Here is a 17,251-nt window from a genome sequence, read left to right as displayed (position 1 = left end):
GTGCAAATTGTGCAGGTTTGTTACATAGGTACAAATGTGCCATGGTCGTTTGCTGCACCTATCAAATCATCATCTGGGTTTTAAGCATTAGATATTTGTCCTAATGCTCTCCCTCCCCTTGTCCCCCACCCGCTGACAGGCCCTGGTGTGTGATGTTCCCCTCTCTTTGTCCATGTCCTCTCATTGTTCAACTTCCACCTATGAGTGAGAACATGTGGTGTTTGGTTTTCTGTTCCTGTACAACACATGTTTTAACTCTAGAGTCACTAGTGAGTATTGAATATCATTTTCTCTTTTCTCTTTTTCTTTATTTTTTCTCTTTTTCTTTCTTTCTCTCTCTCCTTTCTTTTCCTCTTCCTTTCTTTCCTTTTGTCTTTTTTTATTTTTTTTGGTGGAAGGTGCCAGAAACAGCAATACCAATCTTAAATATATATTATAGAAAATGAGTAGCATTATAGAACCAAGTTATCAAAGATCATTCCCTGGCACTCCTTCCTCTTAGCAGAGAATATTTGAAATCCTGGCATAATTAATAATTTTGTGGCTAAAAGGTGAAAACTTTCAACGCTTTTCCCTCCTTTTATCAGCTTCATCTACATTATTGGCCCTTGTGTTCAGACAGTACTTAATATTATTTCATTTGATCCTATAAAGTGATAGCATTTCAGAGCTGGAAAGGATTTTAGAAAATACCATCAGAATAGTTTCAGAAGGAATGGTACTAGCTCCTCTTTGTACCTCTGGTAGAATTCGGCTGTGAATCCATCTGGTCCTGCACTTTTTTTGATTGGTAAGCTATTGATTATTGCCTCAATTTCAGAGCCTATTATTGGTCTATTAAGAGATTCAACTTCTTCCTGGTTTAGTCTTGGGAGGATGTATGTGTCGAGGAATTTATCCATTTCTTCTAGATTTTCTAGTTTATTTGTGTAGAGGTGTTTATAATATTCTCTGATGGTAGTTTGTATTTCTGTGGGATAGGTGATATCCCCTTTATCATTTTTTATTGCGTCTATTTTATTCTTCTCTCTTTTCTTCTTTATTAGTCTTGCTAGCGGTCTATCAATTTTGTTGATCTTTTAAAAAACCCAGGTCCTGGATTCATTAATTTTTTTAAGGGTTTTTTGTGTCTCTATTTCCTTTAGTTCTGCTCTGATCTTAGTTATTTCTTGCCTTCTGCTAGCTTTTGAATGTGTTTGCTCTTGCTTCTCTAGTTCTTTTAATTGTGATGTTAGGGTGTCAATTTTAGATCTTTCTTGCTTTCTCTTGTGGGCATTTAGTGCTATAAATTTCCCTCTACACACTGCTTTGAATGTGTCCCAGAGATTCTGGTATGTTGTGTCTTTGTTCTCGTTGGTTTCAAAGAACATCTTTATTTCTGCCTTCATTTCATTATGTACCCAATAGTCATTCAGGAGCAGGTTGTTCAGTTTCCATGTAGTTGAGCTGTTTTGGGTGAGTTTCTTAATCCTGAGTTCTAGTTTGATTGCACTGTGGTCTGAGAGACAGTTTGTTATAATTTCTGTTCCTTTACATTTGCTGAGGAATGCTTTACTTCCAACTATGTGGTCAATTTTGTAGTAGGTGTGGTGTGGTGCTGAAAAGAATGTATATTTTGTTGATTTGGGGTGGAGAGTTCTGTAGATGTCTATTAGGTCCGCTTGGTGCAGAGCTGAGGTCAATTCCTGGGTATCCTTTTTAACTTTGTCTCGTGGATCTGTCTAATGTTGACAGTGGGGTGTTAAAGTCTCCAATTAATATTGTGTGGGAGTCTAAGTCTCTTTGTAGGTCACTCAGGACTTGCTTTATGAATCTGGGTGCTCCTGTATTGGGTCCATATATATTTAGGATAGTTAGCTCTTCTTGTTGAATTGATCCCTTTACCATTACATAATGGCCTTCTTTTATGAGGCCAGCATCATCCTGATACCAAAGCCTGGCAGAGACACAACTAAAAAAGAGAATTTTAGACCAATATCCTTGATGAACATCGATGCAAAAATCCTCAATAAAATACTGGCAAACCGAATCCAGCAGCATATCAAAAAGCTTATCCACAATGATCAAGTGGGCTTCATCCCTGGGATGCAAGGCTGGTTCAACATACGCAAATCAATAAATGTAATCCAACATATAAACAGAACCAAAGACAAAAACCACATGATTATCTCAATAGATGCAGAAAAGGCCTTTGACAAAATTCAACAGCCCTTCATGATAAAAACTCTCAATAAATTATGTATTGATGGGACTTATCTCAAAATAATAAGAGCTTTCTATGACAAACCCACAGCCAATATCATACTGAATGGGCAAAAACTGGAAGCATTCCCTTTGAAAACGGGCACAAGACAGGGATGCCCTCTCTCACCACTCCTATTCAACATAGTGCTGGAAGTTCTGGCCAGGGCAATCAGGCAGGAGAAGGAAATAAAGGGTATTCAATTAAGAAAAGAGGAAGTCAAATTGTCCCTGTTTGCAGATGACATGATTGTATATCTAGAAAACCCCATCATCTCAGCCCAAAATCTCCTCAAGCTGATAGGCAACTTCAGCAAAGTCTCAGGATACAAAATCAATGTGCAAAAATCACAAGCATTCTTATACACCAATAACAGACAGAGAGCCAAATCACGAGTGCACTCCCATTCACAATTGCTTCAAAGAGAATAAAATACCTAGGAATCCAACTTACAAGGGATGTGAAGGACCTCTTCAAGGAGAACTACAAACCACTGCTCAATGAAATCAAAGAGGATACAAACAAATGGAAGAACATTCCATGCTCATGGGTAGGAAGATCAATATTGTGAGAATGGCCATACTGCCCAAGGTAATTTATAGATTCAATGCCATCCCCATCAAGCTACCAATGACTTTCTTCACGGTATTGGAAAAAACTACTTTAAAGTTCACATGGAACCAAAAAAGAGCCCGCATTGCCAAGACAATCCTAAGCAAAAAGAACAAAACTGGAGGCATCATGCTACCTGACTTCAAACTATACTACAAGGCTACAGTAGCCAAAACAGCATGGTACTGGTACCAAAACAGAGATAGAGACCAATGGAACAGAACAGAGCCCTCAGAAATAATGCCGCATATCTACAACTATCTGATGTTTGACAAACCTGACAAAAACTAGAAATGGGGAAAGGATTCCCCATTTCATAAATGGTGCTGGGAAAATTGGCTAGCCATATGTAGAAAGCTGAAACTGGATCCCTTCCTTACACCTTATACAAAAATTAATTCCAGATGGATTAAAGACTTAAATGTTAGACCTAAAACCATAAAATCCCTAGGAGAAAACCTAGGCAATACCATTCAGGACATAGGCATGGGCAAGTACTTCATGTCTAAAACACCAAAAGCAATGGCAACAAAAGCCAAAATTGACAAATGGGATCTAATTAAACTAAAGAGCTTCTGCACAGCAAAAGAAACTACCATCAGAGTGAACAGATAACCTATAGAATGGGAGAAAAATTTTGCAGCCTACTCATCTGACAAAGGGCTAATACCCAGAATCTACAATGAACTGCAACAAATATACAAGAAAAAAACAAACAATCCCATTAAAAAGTGGGCAAAGGATATGATCAGACACTTATCAAAAGAAGACATTTATACAGCCAAAAAACACATGAAAAAATGCTCATCATCACTGGCCATCAGAGAAATGCAAATCAAAACCACAATGAGATACCATCTCACACCAGTTAGAATGGCACTCATTAAAAAGTCAGGAAACAACAGGTGCTGGAGAGGATGTGGAGAAATAGGAACACTTTTACACTGTTGGTGGGACTGTAAACTAGTTCAACCATTGTGGAAGTCAGTGTGGCGATTCCTCAGGGATCTAGAACTAGAAATACCATTTGACCCAGCCATCCCATCACTGGGTATATACCCAAAGGATTATAAATCATGCTGCTATAAAGACACATGCACACATATGTTTATTGTGGCACTATTCACAATAGCAAAGACTTGGAAACAACCTGAATGTCCAAAAACGATAGACTGGATTAAGAAAATGTGGCACATATACACCATGGAATACTATGCAGCCATAAAAAATGATGAGTTCATGTCCTTTGTAGGGACATGGATGAAACTGGAAACCATCATTCTCAGCAAACTATCGCAAGGACAAAAAACCAAACACTGCATGTTCTCACTCATAGGTGGGAATTGAACAATGAGAACAGGTGGACACAGGAAGGGGAACATCACACACCGGGGACGTTGTCGGGTGGGGGGAGGGGTGTGGGATAGCATTAGGAGATATACCTAATGCTAAATGACAAGTTAATGGGTGCAGCACACCAACATGGCACATGTATACATATGTAACAAACCTGCACGTTGTGCACATGTACCCTAAAATTTAAAGCTTAATAATAAAAATAAACTGATAATAAAAAAAGAAAAACACCATCAGACCCCTGCATTTTATAAATAAGAAAACTAGAGCCCTGAGCAGTTAATCAACTTGATCAGTAACACAAAATAATTAATATTAGAGCCAGAACCAGAATCGGTTGTGAACCAATGGCTAACTTGTTGAAAAAGGCCATGTAGGTGGCAATGTTCACGGAGTGGTTTGATTCTCCAAAGAGAAGACACCAAAACATGGCTTGACATTGGTCCAGTGGCCAGCAATGGTCCAGTAGCAGCAAAAAGGTACAAAAGGGCCACAAACCAATTACAATGAGAGTATTTTGAATCAGTGTTTTGATCAATGTGTGAAATCTCACAACAATTGTTCAGAAAACTGTAAGTGTAGCTTTTGTTAAGACTGAAATGCCTATCACTAATTCAGAATTTTGTCTTCCAATGAAGAAAGAAACCTGCTTATTTACCTGGTACCAAACAACTTTCTTCACTGCCTAAATGCACTTAGTTTAGAGGCTCAATAAATAAAATGATTATTCTCAAGCATTAAATTTTAAAACAAAGCCATGAAAATTGCACACTGTATTCAATTTAGAGAATGTCATGTTTACATAGCACCATTAGTATTTTACCTTTCATCATGAAATACGTACTAGAAAGTTACCTTGTCTGATTTATGATTTTAAGATTTATGATTTGAAACTTCTGAGTACCTGGTTTGGCATCCAAAATAAAGCGTATTCAGTAGTTAGTAAAGAGACATAATTCTGCATTATTAAAACCAGTTCTTGCCCTTTTGGGGGAGGGGGTGAGAGCTATTCAGAGAGTAGAGCTAGAGAGAGAAAGACATACCAGTTCCAAACATACCAAGCAAATCTACACAGTTTTATAAAATGAGCCCCATAAATTTTATAAAAGGGACATCACCAGATGAAAATGGCAAAGGCTAACCAGAAAGCTGAATATATACAGCCAGATTAATTTGTTAAGAAGCAACTACTGTGTTTGGAAAAGGAAGCAGGCATCAAAAATTCAAATAATTGCCACTGAAAGTATTCTCTTTTTCTTCCAATTTTTTTCTTCTTTTCAAGTTGGAAACCCAGTATTATTAAATATTTAGGGATGACATTTCTTCTAGACATTCAAGAGACCACATTTTATGAACACAATGAAAAAGAATAATTCTTAGAAATATAAATAGATGATCATTTTTTGTCTCTGTCGGTGGTGTAAAAATTATTCAAGACACAATTACTTTTTGTTGAGTGTCTCTCTCATATGTGGGAAGTCTTTCAAACACTAAATACACATTTAAACTCTCTCACAGGGCATGATAAGCTTCCTTCAAAAAACTCAGTCATAATTATTCCATCATCTTACCTCAGTGAGGCCTTGTAGAAACGCATAATGATATGATCCTTTTTTCATTGGCTGTTTATGATTTGGAAACTTTGGTATAATCCAGACTTGGAGAGATATTTGCTTTTGTTTTTCTTTGAGGAACGGATTCAGTACATTCCATTGGTCCCATTATAACACTTTTGACTTTCATCCCAGAGTGTGTGTTTTGTTCAAACTAATATGATATAGGTACATGGATTCTCCATAGACATCCAATCTTCCTTGAGAGCTCACCAAGTGTCTCCTATGTGGCAGCTCCAGTCTGGGCATCTTGAAGACAACACATAAATATAAGACATCACGTTGGCTCTTGTGTTGCATAAAGTGTAACTCAGAAATGCACTAAGTACGCTATTTATATGGAAAAACTTATTCAGTGTCTATTGGACCCTGCAAGTAGTTAATGTTATAAACATTTAAAACAAAGAGACTCAAATACATAAAGAGAGGATGGGAGCAGGAAAGAGAGATCTAAGATTCACCTTTAATGTTAGAAGTGCTATCTCTCTCTTCTGTATTCTTATAGGACTTACTGAATGTGCCTGCATATAGTTCCCATATACTCCTTCCCCTAACACATGTACATGTACACTCCCAGGCACATATTTGAGGCTTGCATTGAAAATTATAGATATAAATATAACTTCTAAGTCAAATAAATGCTAAGAGCTCTGGAGTTCTGTTTCCTTGGTACTTCAGACCATACTAACTCCTGAATTTAGACAGCTCAAACAAAGATAGGATTAGGTGATTTTCATAGACTGAGATCTAGACAAACATTTTTTGATATAACAAATATTTGTTATTGAACTCCTACATATGTGAGACACATCACATATAAAGTATTTCCCCTAATTCAGAGACCTTACTCAAAGAGAAAACAGATAACTGCAACTTGAGGTGCCATGGTAGTGGTATGAAGAGAGAGAGTGTAATTGGAGAACAGAAGAGGGTCACTTAGTCCAGTATGGTGAGACAATAGGATGAGAAAGATAAAGCTCTCCAGAGAGTGGGAAGGATAGGGGATCCCAGAGAGAAGGAACAGCATGAGCAAAATCATACTTGCTAAATGAATAAGTAAAGCAATGAATGAATGAATGAATGAACAGGATTTGGGAGGGAAAGAATTATCCGTAAAAGGAGCGTCATTTGAGAACAGATAGTACAATGACAAGTATCACCAGATTAGAAATCTTAGGAGGAGGAGTTTTGGGAAAAGATGCAGATAAGTTGATTGGGGCAAAACATCTAGAGTTCTGGCTCTCTGATTAGAAGCATGTTTCTAAAATAGTACCAATTCTCCTTCTTATTTTTTAAAATTTCTATGAATTTTTATTTTTTTTCAAAAAAATTATTTCTTTTTAAATTGGCACATAATTATGCATATTTATGAGGGTACATAATGCTGTTTCAATACATATATTGTATGGTGATCAGGGTAATTAGCATATCATAATCTCAAACATTTATCCTTCCTTTATGTTGGGAATATTCTATATTCTCTCTTCTAGCTATTTGGAAATATGTGTTATTGTTAACTGCAGTTATCCTACAGTGCTATAGAACACTAGAACTTACTCCTCTTATGTAGCTATAATTTCATATCCTTTAACAAATCTCTCCCTAGCCTCACCTTCCCCCTACCCCTCCCAGACTCAAGTAACCCATTCTACTCTTTACTTCTGTGACATCAATTTTTTAGTTTCCCCATATGAGTGAAAACATGCGGTATTTATCTTTCTGTGCCTGACTTATATTACTTAACACAAAGTCCTCTGGCTCATCCATGTTGCCATGAATTACAGGATTTCATTCCTCTTTATGGCTGAATATATTCCATTGTGCATATATATCACATTTTCTTTATTCATTCATCTGTTGCTAGACACTTGGCTGGTTTCTGTATCATGACTGTTGTGAATAGTGATGCAATATGCATGGGCGTGCAGATATCTCTTTGATACCTTTATTTCCTTTCCTTTGGATAAATACCAAGTAATGGGATTGCTGGATCATATGGCGGCTTTTTCTTATTCTTGACCTATAAAGCCACCGTAATATCAGAATTGGGGAATCTGGAACTAACCAAGCCTTCTCTCTGTCAAGGTCAGTGTTCCTATTGGAGCTCCAATTTTTCCTAGGAGCAGTTCTACCTGCAAGGTGGTTATAACTGTGGCTGAGCACTCAGAAAATGGTTTGGCAGTCCTTGATGAGAGAAATGTCGGCTGAATATGTATGCACACAGATGAAGGCACTCATGTGAGTGTTCTTTTTCCCCTTCCTACTTCCTACCACACAGATACTAGTTTATTCTAGGGCAACTATGGACCAAAGGATTCTACTTCAGAGCAGAGGATATAAGTGCCAGAAGATCTAGAGAATGTGGCGTAAATCCTAACATTTTTTATGGGGCCAGGAGTGTGGAGATTCAGATCTGTATTGCAGCCGTCAGGGACTTCCAAGAAGACTCTAAATCCCATCTAGCTAGGATTCCATTATAATGAATTAGACCTCCAGGGATAATGTGAAGAGCAATTTTCCATGGAAACTACAATGCAGCTGACTGATCAGCATTGCACAGTAGCCAGAGAAGACTATTTGGAGTCTGACTACTTGGGTTTGGATCTTCACTCAGCCTTTTGTCTACTATGATTTTGGGGCATGTTGCCTGATTAATTTGAGCTATGCTATTCATTGGATGAAGGTCACCAATTGCCTGTTAAAAAACAAATCCAAAAGACTGTACATCCTCATCCAGTGGTGAGCCTCTAAAGACTTCCTTCCTCCATCTCTGGCTTCTCTCAAATTGCCCCATCCTTGTTGCCCAGTTTCTTCTCACGCAGTTCTCTAAGTCCTTCCCTTGCTCTGTTTTCTCTGCCCACTCTTTAATGTGGGCAGAGAATGTTTGTGTAATCTGGGACTGTGACCTTTTTCTCATTTCTTCAGGCTCCCTGGGGAGTCTCATTGTCTTATTTTAAATACTACTTATGAGAAAGTTATTCCTGAACCTTGAGTTTCAAGCTCAGTCTCTTTTAACTCCAGACTCATATATCTGACACAGAGCAGTGTTGACACTTAGTCCCACTCTCCTTCCAGGCATCACTGGACTAGGTAAGCCATTTGGGGCAAAAGCTTGCTGAATGGCACTTGGTTCACATATAATGTGTGACATTTGGTTTTATAGTGTACTGAAAGGCAAAAGAGGCATTGAGAAACAAAAACAACAACAACAACAACAAAAACCTGAGAGAGGAATTCAAAAAATGTAAGCATCACTGAGGATAATAATGGCAATGGATAGGATTTTAAATGTGTTTGAATTCTTAAAAATATATCATAATATTTATTTTCAAAAACTCACAGGTCATGTTTGAAGGATGCTTAGAAATCCAATTATTACACTGAAAAATTGATAAATGTAGGGAAAATATCAGGTATCTCCCTTGCCTTTCTCAAAAGAAATATACCTCAGGGCAAATAAGGAATTGATGAAGTTTCTCCTTATAGGTACCATTATAGTACCTATAGTACATTATAGTACTTATAGGTACTACTGTATAAAGAAGAAATGAGAAAATTGGAATATCACTATAATACATATAATGTAGTGTAATGAAATAATGAACCCAGATGTTTGATAATCAATAGTTGCTAACCTCACAAAAAGACAAGCAGACATGATGTGCTTTTAGTAGAAAGAAACAATTCTACCTTGGAAGTGTTCTTGCTCAAAGATCAGAACCTGAATCTGATCAACTATCTAACTCAAACTTCAACCTACAGGAAACAAAAGGAACAGAGAAAATGCAATCAACATCTGCAGTAAATATTAAAAGAAAAATAATCTTGTTTCTTCAACAAATAAATAGCAAGGATAAAAAAAGATATGAAGAGGGACAGACCTAAGAGATACATTCCAAATTCAATGTATGTTCCTTATTTGGAAACTCATTGTACAAACAAAATATAGATAGACATTCGATAACAACTTAACAGAGACTGACTAGAAATTTGGTAATAGCAGGGAATTATTGTTTATTTTATATGTGTGATAATGATATTCTTTTTAAAATATATATTCATTTTTTAGACATTCATAACTGAAATATTTATGAATGAAATGATCTGGTGTCTAAAATATGTTTTGAAAGAGTCAGGGGTGAGGAAAAATGAGTGAGGTATAGATGAAACAATATTAGCTGTGAATGGTTCATTGTTGAAGCCAGCAATGGATGTATTGAATTTTATTAAACTATCCTCCCTACTTGTGTGTATGTTTGTAATTTTTCATAATAAGACATTTTTCTTATTCTGTGACAATCTGATTGAAGAAAGGTTCTGATACATCCAGAGGCTTGTTATAAAATTACTATTAGAGGAGGAATTAGTAGGGTATAAGCATCCCCAATACCAAAGATGGCTGCAGGTAAGTTGGTTCTCTAGGTGCCAAGTCTAGTATGGTTCTCATGGTGCACTATGCTCATTAAGGAGGGAGAAGAGAGATTGCCAAGGATTAATTGAGAGTTCTCTCAGCTCCTCAAGTCAATCACACTTTATTAAACATTCTTGTAGCATAAGCATTACCTGGAGTACTGATTAAAAATACAAATTCTAGGATCCCAACAAGACCCTCTGGGAAAGGAGCTGGGAAGTTATAGGTTTAACAAGCTCTCCAAGTGAGGATAATCATCAAAGTTTAGGAATCAATCAAACCTTAATTTCAATGTATTAATACAATAGGGCCTTCAACTGGAAATACTTTGTAAACAGTTGGAAGTTGGGGACAGTTGGACTAGAATTAGATGAACAAAGAGTGGTATAGGTTGGGGAGTCATTTTCATATATTTCCAAAAGGAATTCAATAAAGGCACTCCCAAAGCGGGAGGGGGAAGATAATTTTTAGTAGCTAAAGGGCACTATTAGCAATTCTGGGTGCCAATCACTCATCGCTCTTGCCCTCCGCATCCCAACTGATTGAGAACTGCACACACAACCACATAGGCTTAACATATCAATTGTTTTGATGACATTGAATAGAAGAATGAAATTTAGACCTGACGCTGAAGTAGGGATTCCTATTTCTTCCCTAATAGAATTGAAATTAATGTACTGCAGGTAAAGGACTCACCTTATATATGTGCCTACTTCTCTGGGCCTTCAATAGGTTTCCTGGCTTAGTCTTTTTTTCTTTCTTTACACTGCTGAGAAGAGACAGGTTAAAGCATTGGCCCTTTTAATTGATGAATAAGTTAGGCATCTAGAAAAATAAACAGATTGGGGCCTGTTTCTTGTTTTTCTGTCATCATGAGTTCACTGGCTGATAGAATAGCCCACTGGATGCTGGGTTCTACCCTGGGAAACAGTAAGTCCGATCAAAAGGTCAGAAATAACCCTTCCAACAAGTCCCTTCACCCATAGAACAAGAAGAATTTAGAAGTTAATGTTAGTTGCTATTGGCACCATCTTCACGAGCCTCTGGGCTTCTTTGATGCTTAGTCACAATTTCCGTAAAATGATATAACCAGCTCTTAGCATAATGAAGAACAGAAATGAGGTTTCAAGATTCATTTCAGTCACAAATTCTGTTGAAAGAGATCATCAATTAAAAGTTTTGATAAAAAGTTTTGATTTCCATTTCTTGTTAACTGAGGTATGTCTTATCCTCAGAAGATGCCCTGGCACACAGTAAGCCCTGAATAAATGTTTGTTGTGGTGGTGGTTATTGAATTAATTTGTTAAGGGACATAGCATTTGTGACCGTGTTTTAGGGGAATGGGTTTATTAAACCTAAGAATTGCAATATTAAAACTATTTTAAAATGCTGAATCTGCCCAGTTGACTGCTGAAAAGATACAAACACAAGTATTGATCCTACATGGTTTTCAACATACTTGATTTTACTAGGGATCAGTAGGAAAAGCCCAGAGTTTGGAATTTAATATTTGTTAATTTAACTCTTAGCCCTGCCATTTATAGTCTATGTTGTCTTAAGGTGGTTAATTGACCTCTTTCTTTTTCATATTCTTCATCCGTAAAATAGTTATATTAATTCCTATAACTATAAAATAGGGATAATATATCCTTTAAAGTGTTGCTAGAGGAATAAATGTGATCACATTTGTGAAGTGTTTCTCTTAAAATACAATGCTTATATAGTATTTTAACATTTTAAGGTACATATATATATATATATAGTCTTCTCATTTTAACTGCTTTTAAAAATCCTATGGGTAAAGTAGGATATATAGTTATATTCACATTTTGCAACTATAGAGACCAATATTCAGTGAGTTACTTACTGTATTAGTTATCTATTGCTATGTAATAATATTACCACAAACTTAGCAGCTTGAAACAATCCACATTTACTTTATCACAATTTTTGTGAATCATGAGTCTGGGCAGTTTATCTGGGTCCTATCCTTAGCATCTTCAGAAGACATCTTCAACCAAGGTGTCAGCCAAGGCTGCGGCCTCATCTGAGTCTCAACCAGGGAAGACCCACGTTCAAATTCACTCAGACACTGAAAGAATTCATCTACTTGTGGTCACAGAACTGAGGCTGTTTCTTAGAGGACGCTCTCATTTCCTCAAGGCTATCCACAGTTCCTTACCATCAGGGGTCCCCAAGCTGGCCACATACTTCCTCAAAGTCAGCAAGGAAGAAAGAGAAACCCCAGCAAGACAAGCACTGCAGTATGATGTAATGTAATTTGTGATCAGATGCATCTGGTCATGTTGCTGAATTGTATGTAAACAAGGCAGGTTGTGATGGCTCATGCCTGTAATCCCAATGCTTTGGGAGGCCAAAGCAGGAGGATCCCTGGAGCCCAGGAGTTCAGTGCTGCAGTGAGTTATGATCATGCCAATGCACTTCAGCCTGGATGACAGAGCCAGAATCTGTCTCTAAAAATAAAAAGAAGAAGTGTATCATAGTCCTGCCTACACTCTAAAGGAAGGGATCACATAAGGGCGTGAACATCAGGAGATGAGGATTCTCTTAAAAGTCTGTCTGCCACACTTACCCAAAGGCATATTTTAGAGGCAGAACCAGAATAACAGCACTTCTAGTCTATATTAGATGCTCTTTTTATTTATGTACTCAATCAGTTTTCAGGAAATATTTAGTGAGTATCTACACAAGGCACTGTACCAGTTACAGTAAGTCCTGTAATAATGAATACTAAACAAAAATTATTTCCAAAGAACAGGGAAAATAGGAGGTGCCAAAATAATTACGCCTCAGTGATAAGAATGATGTTAGGAAAAGAGGGGGAAAGAGTTATGACTGATGTACTTAAAAGACAATGACAAGTAGTTACACTAAATAAAGAAAAATATTGAGTTTATAGAAATGGAATAGACTAGAGAAGAATATAACTAAGCAAAAAAGGTAAAACATTTTGACTTTGTTTTATAAGCAATGAATAATAAAAAACATTTTTGTTTGTTTTTCAATATTTGTTTTTGAAGAAAAGTAATATGTGCCACGTAAGGCTTTGGTTATACTAAAAATAATGCTGCTGAAAATATACTGGAAGCAAGTCACAGTTAACTTGGCCACAATTGTTATTTCCTGTTCGAAGACATTTTCTAAATATGAAAATAGGATTTGGTAAATGTTGGTTGTTTTAGTACTCTATGATGTCCTCCAAAAATAATCTCATGATAAACACTGGCAATGATACAGCAGTTATTTCCATTTACACATCTCAGAGCAAGAACGATTTAAATCGTTATAATGTTAAGCCTTTATCAGTGGAGGTATAGAATTGAAAGGGTTTAAGCTGGGGAAAGAAAAATGATTTAAGGGTTTGGATGAATTGCACAGGCCCATAAAATGGTCTTAAATCAGTTCTGAAAAGATTTGAAGAGGACACAACACCCTGTAAGTGTGTTACACTTTGCTATCATTAAAGAATGGGATTGGACAACATAGAAGAGGGAAATGTGAGATGGAATATCAGAGTCGCAAAAGACACTTAACGTCTTAAGAGGCATCTGAACCATGATAGTTGACAACTAAGCCATTGCTCCCTTATCACACCAATAATGATCACTGTAAGAAAGCTTGCATTCAAAACAACTCCCAAAGCCAGGGACTGATAGAGGCACTCACAGACAACATTTTGTTTTCCTCTCTTCAATCAACTCAAGGATGTTGTGCCCATGTATAACTGTTACCATGTGGGAAATCAGACTGGAAGTCTTAAAAAAGCTAGTTTATCAGCCAGGACAATAGTCAGCAAAACAAGTTAGGCAATTGCTCTTTTAATTTCCATACCCAATGATCTCATGTGGTTCCTGAGTGCTAGGGTCCCCATCTATGGTACTATTATTGTTCAAAATGGTTTTTTTTCAACTCCTATATAATACATTTTTCAATCAGAAAATAGAAGGAAATATCTAAGCCAAAGATAGAAATGAGTGTGTTTATCTTAACTCCTTTATGCCCAAGCCTGTGGAGGATGACCACAGTGACATAAATGGGCACAATGGACTGGAGCTGATTTTCCCTGTCGATTATATACTGCTTGCTGTCTGTTCAGTTCCAAGTAATTTCCATGTCTTATTTATTTAACCTCATGATAACAGAGTGAATATATTTCTCACATGAGAAAACTGATACACAGAGAGATAAAGCAACTTCTTCAAAGTAAAACAGCAAATAACAGTGGAGTGAGAATTGAAATCCAGCCATTTGGCACAAGGGCCCGCACTCGTCACCATACTCCAAGGACAGCCTATTGATGAGGCCACTGGAAATTCCTTATTGTTAGCAGTTGGAGAACTGTGTGTCACATGCTCACGTTTCCAATAAATAAGTAGCCAGAATTATTTTAACTAATCAAATTTCAGATCCAGGGACCACCCAGTTCAGAAACGACACCTGTATGTATTTCCTCACAGGATAAGCCTATGAATGTCTGCTCTTGGCTTATTCTCACAGCCAGATGCCTGAGAAGCCATAAAGTACAGAGGATGCAAAAAGGATGCTATGACACATTTCTGCTGATGTTTGAGGTATTTCAGTTAAGAGCAGTAATATGTTCTCATTTAAAAGGCAGGCAGTTAGATTTTTACAATGCCATAAGAGGAGAAGCAAACAAAAATGTTATGTAGTGGAGGTGGGTTATCAAATACTAATTAATCCATAAATGCATGGGAAAAGGTGCCTAACAATATAGGGCCTCCGAAGATAATTCCTTATGTTCTCATCTTTTCCCCTAATAGGGACTCGCATAGTAATTGATCGGTATAGGAGTCATTTCTCATAGATTCCAATTTAGTACCTGAAGCCAATATGACACTTTTATAAACTAAGCTGTCAATGACTATAGATGACCTGAAATTTTCTTCTAAAGTGTACATCTACTTTACAACAGCTAATGCCTGCTTGTGGTCTGAGATCTTCAGTCTGGGATAGCTAGATCTCGTGAAGGGAAGTCAAAACCAGGCCAGGTATGAGTCAAAACATGGCTCGTTAAATAAATATACCTGTAATTGCGGCCAGGTAAGAGTGGGCCATGTTAGGAAAATACAATAGAGAGTTACTGAGATGAAGAGGATTCTGGTTGGAATAGACAACAGGTGCTGGGGGCACTCTTGTTCAGGAAAGCAAATTTCAGAGTATTTCGATGCTATAGACCAACACTTCTCAAAATTGAATGTGCATGAGCATCACCTGGAGATCTCATCAAGATGCAGATTTTGGGCCGGGTGTGGTGGCTCACACCTGCAATCCCAGCACTTTGGGAGGCCGAGGCAGGCGGATCGCGAGGTCAGGAGATCAAGACCATCCTGGCTAAAACGGTGAAACCCCATCTCTACTAAAAATACAAAAAATTAGCTGGGTGTAGTGGCGGGTGCCTGTAGTCCCAGCTACTCGGGAGGCTGAGGCAGGAGAATGGCGTGAACCTGGGAGGCAGAGCTTGCAGTGAGCTGAGATGGTGCCACTGCACTCCAGCCTGGGCGACAGAGCGAGACTCCATCTCAAAAAAAAAAAAAAAAAAAAAAAAAAAGGTGCAGATTTTGGTTCAGTAGGTTTGGAGTGGAGCCTCGGGTTCTGCATTTCTAATGACCATCCAGGATACCCACCTTGCTGGTCTATCTGTCATGCTTTGAGCAGCAAAATTCTAGAACAAGCAGAAAAAGGAAACTTTCATGCCACTGAATTAGAGAAAATGGGAGTCATGCCAACCCCCTAGAAGTAACCAGAAGGGCAACTGCTAAGCCTGCTTTTGAAGGACACACAATCATAGGGCTTTATCTGTAAAGCCAAAGTGCATATTCAGCTGATTGGATTCACCACATCACTGGTCACTAACGGTGACCAGAGCTTTTGTGCTGGACCTATTCCTTGCATTTTGGGGCAAGATGTTAATTTTCTGTCCTCTATGTAGAAAAGAAATCATAAAGAATGGTAATATCAGTGTCTCTAGAGTGACATGGTCTGAGTTCAAGTGACGTTTCCATTATTTGTTAGCTCTTTTGCCTTGGTCAAAGTTTTCTGTTCTATAATCATTATTTCCTTAGTTGCAAACCTGGAAAAACAATACTTCTGCTTAAAGGCAGACTAAGAGACAGTTCCCAAAGTTTAACAGATTAACACAATAAAACTTTATTCTTGTGTGTATAATAGTTCAATCATAGTGTTTGGCAGGTGGGTTTTTGTATTAGTCCATTTTCATTTTGCTGATAAAGACATACCCAAGACTGGGCAATTTACAAAAGAAAGAGGTTTAATTGATTTACAGTTCCAAGTGGCTAGGGAAGCCTCACGATCATGGCAGAATGCAAGGAGGAGCAAGTCATGTCTTACATGGATGGCAGCAGGCAAAGAGAGAGAGTTTGTGCAGGGAAACTCCTGTTTTTAAATCCATCAGATCTCATGAGACTTATTCACTATCACGAGAATAGCATGGGAAAGATCTGCCCTCATGATTCAAATATCTCCAATAGGGTCCCTCCCACAACATATGGGAATTATGGGTGCTACAAGATGAGATTTGGATGGGGACATAGAGCCAAAACATATCAGTTTTGATACTGTAATTTGGGAATTCAGGATCCTTCCACTTTGTGGTTCTATATTTCTCTATATATTCAGAGTCCTCTGATTTCAGCTAGTGGATACAGAATGCATGTAAAGAAGTGTGCAGGGTGATATTTATTAGCACACATCAATTCTACATGTGTTCCATTATCTAGAAGTGAGCCCAACCTCACTTCTAGAGAGAGTGGAAGAAGTAGCCTATTTTTGTGGCTAAAACAAACACAGAATAAGTTTGATGAATGTCTATCCTATCCCTTCTCAACCAGAGAGTTAAGTCTTAATGCCTTAAGGCACCCATGGCACATAATAAATTAATTTCTCTCCCATACATATAGATTGTACTATCTCTGTACCCTCCTTGAGAAGATGAAGAAAATCATCACTCAAATAATT

The sequence above is a fragment of the Hylobates moloch genome, unplaced genomic scaffold (genome assembly GCF_009828535.3).
Source record: "Hylobates moloch isolate HMO894 unplaced genomic scaffold, HMol_V3 SCAFFOLD_13, whole genome shotgun sequence".
Taxonomy (NCBI): Eukaryota; Metazoa; Chordata; class Mammalia; order Primates; family Hylobatidae; genus Hylobates; species Hylobates moloch.
Note: the sequence above shows the minus strand (reverse complement) of the source record.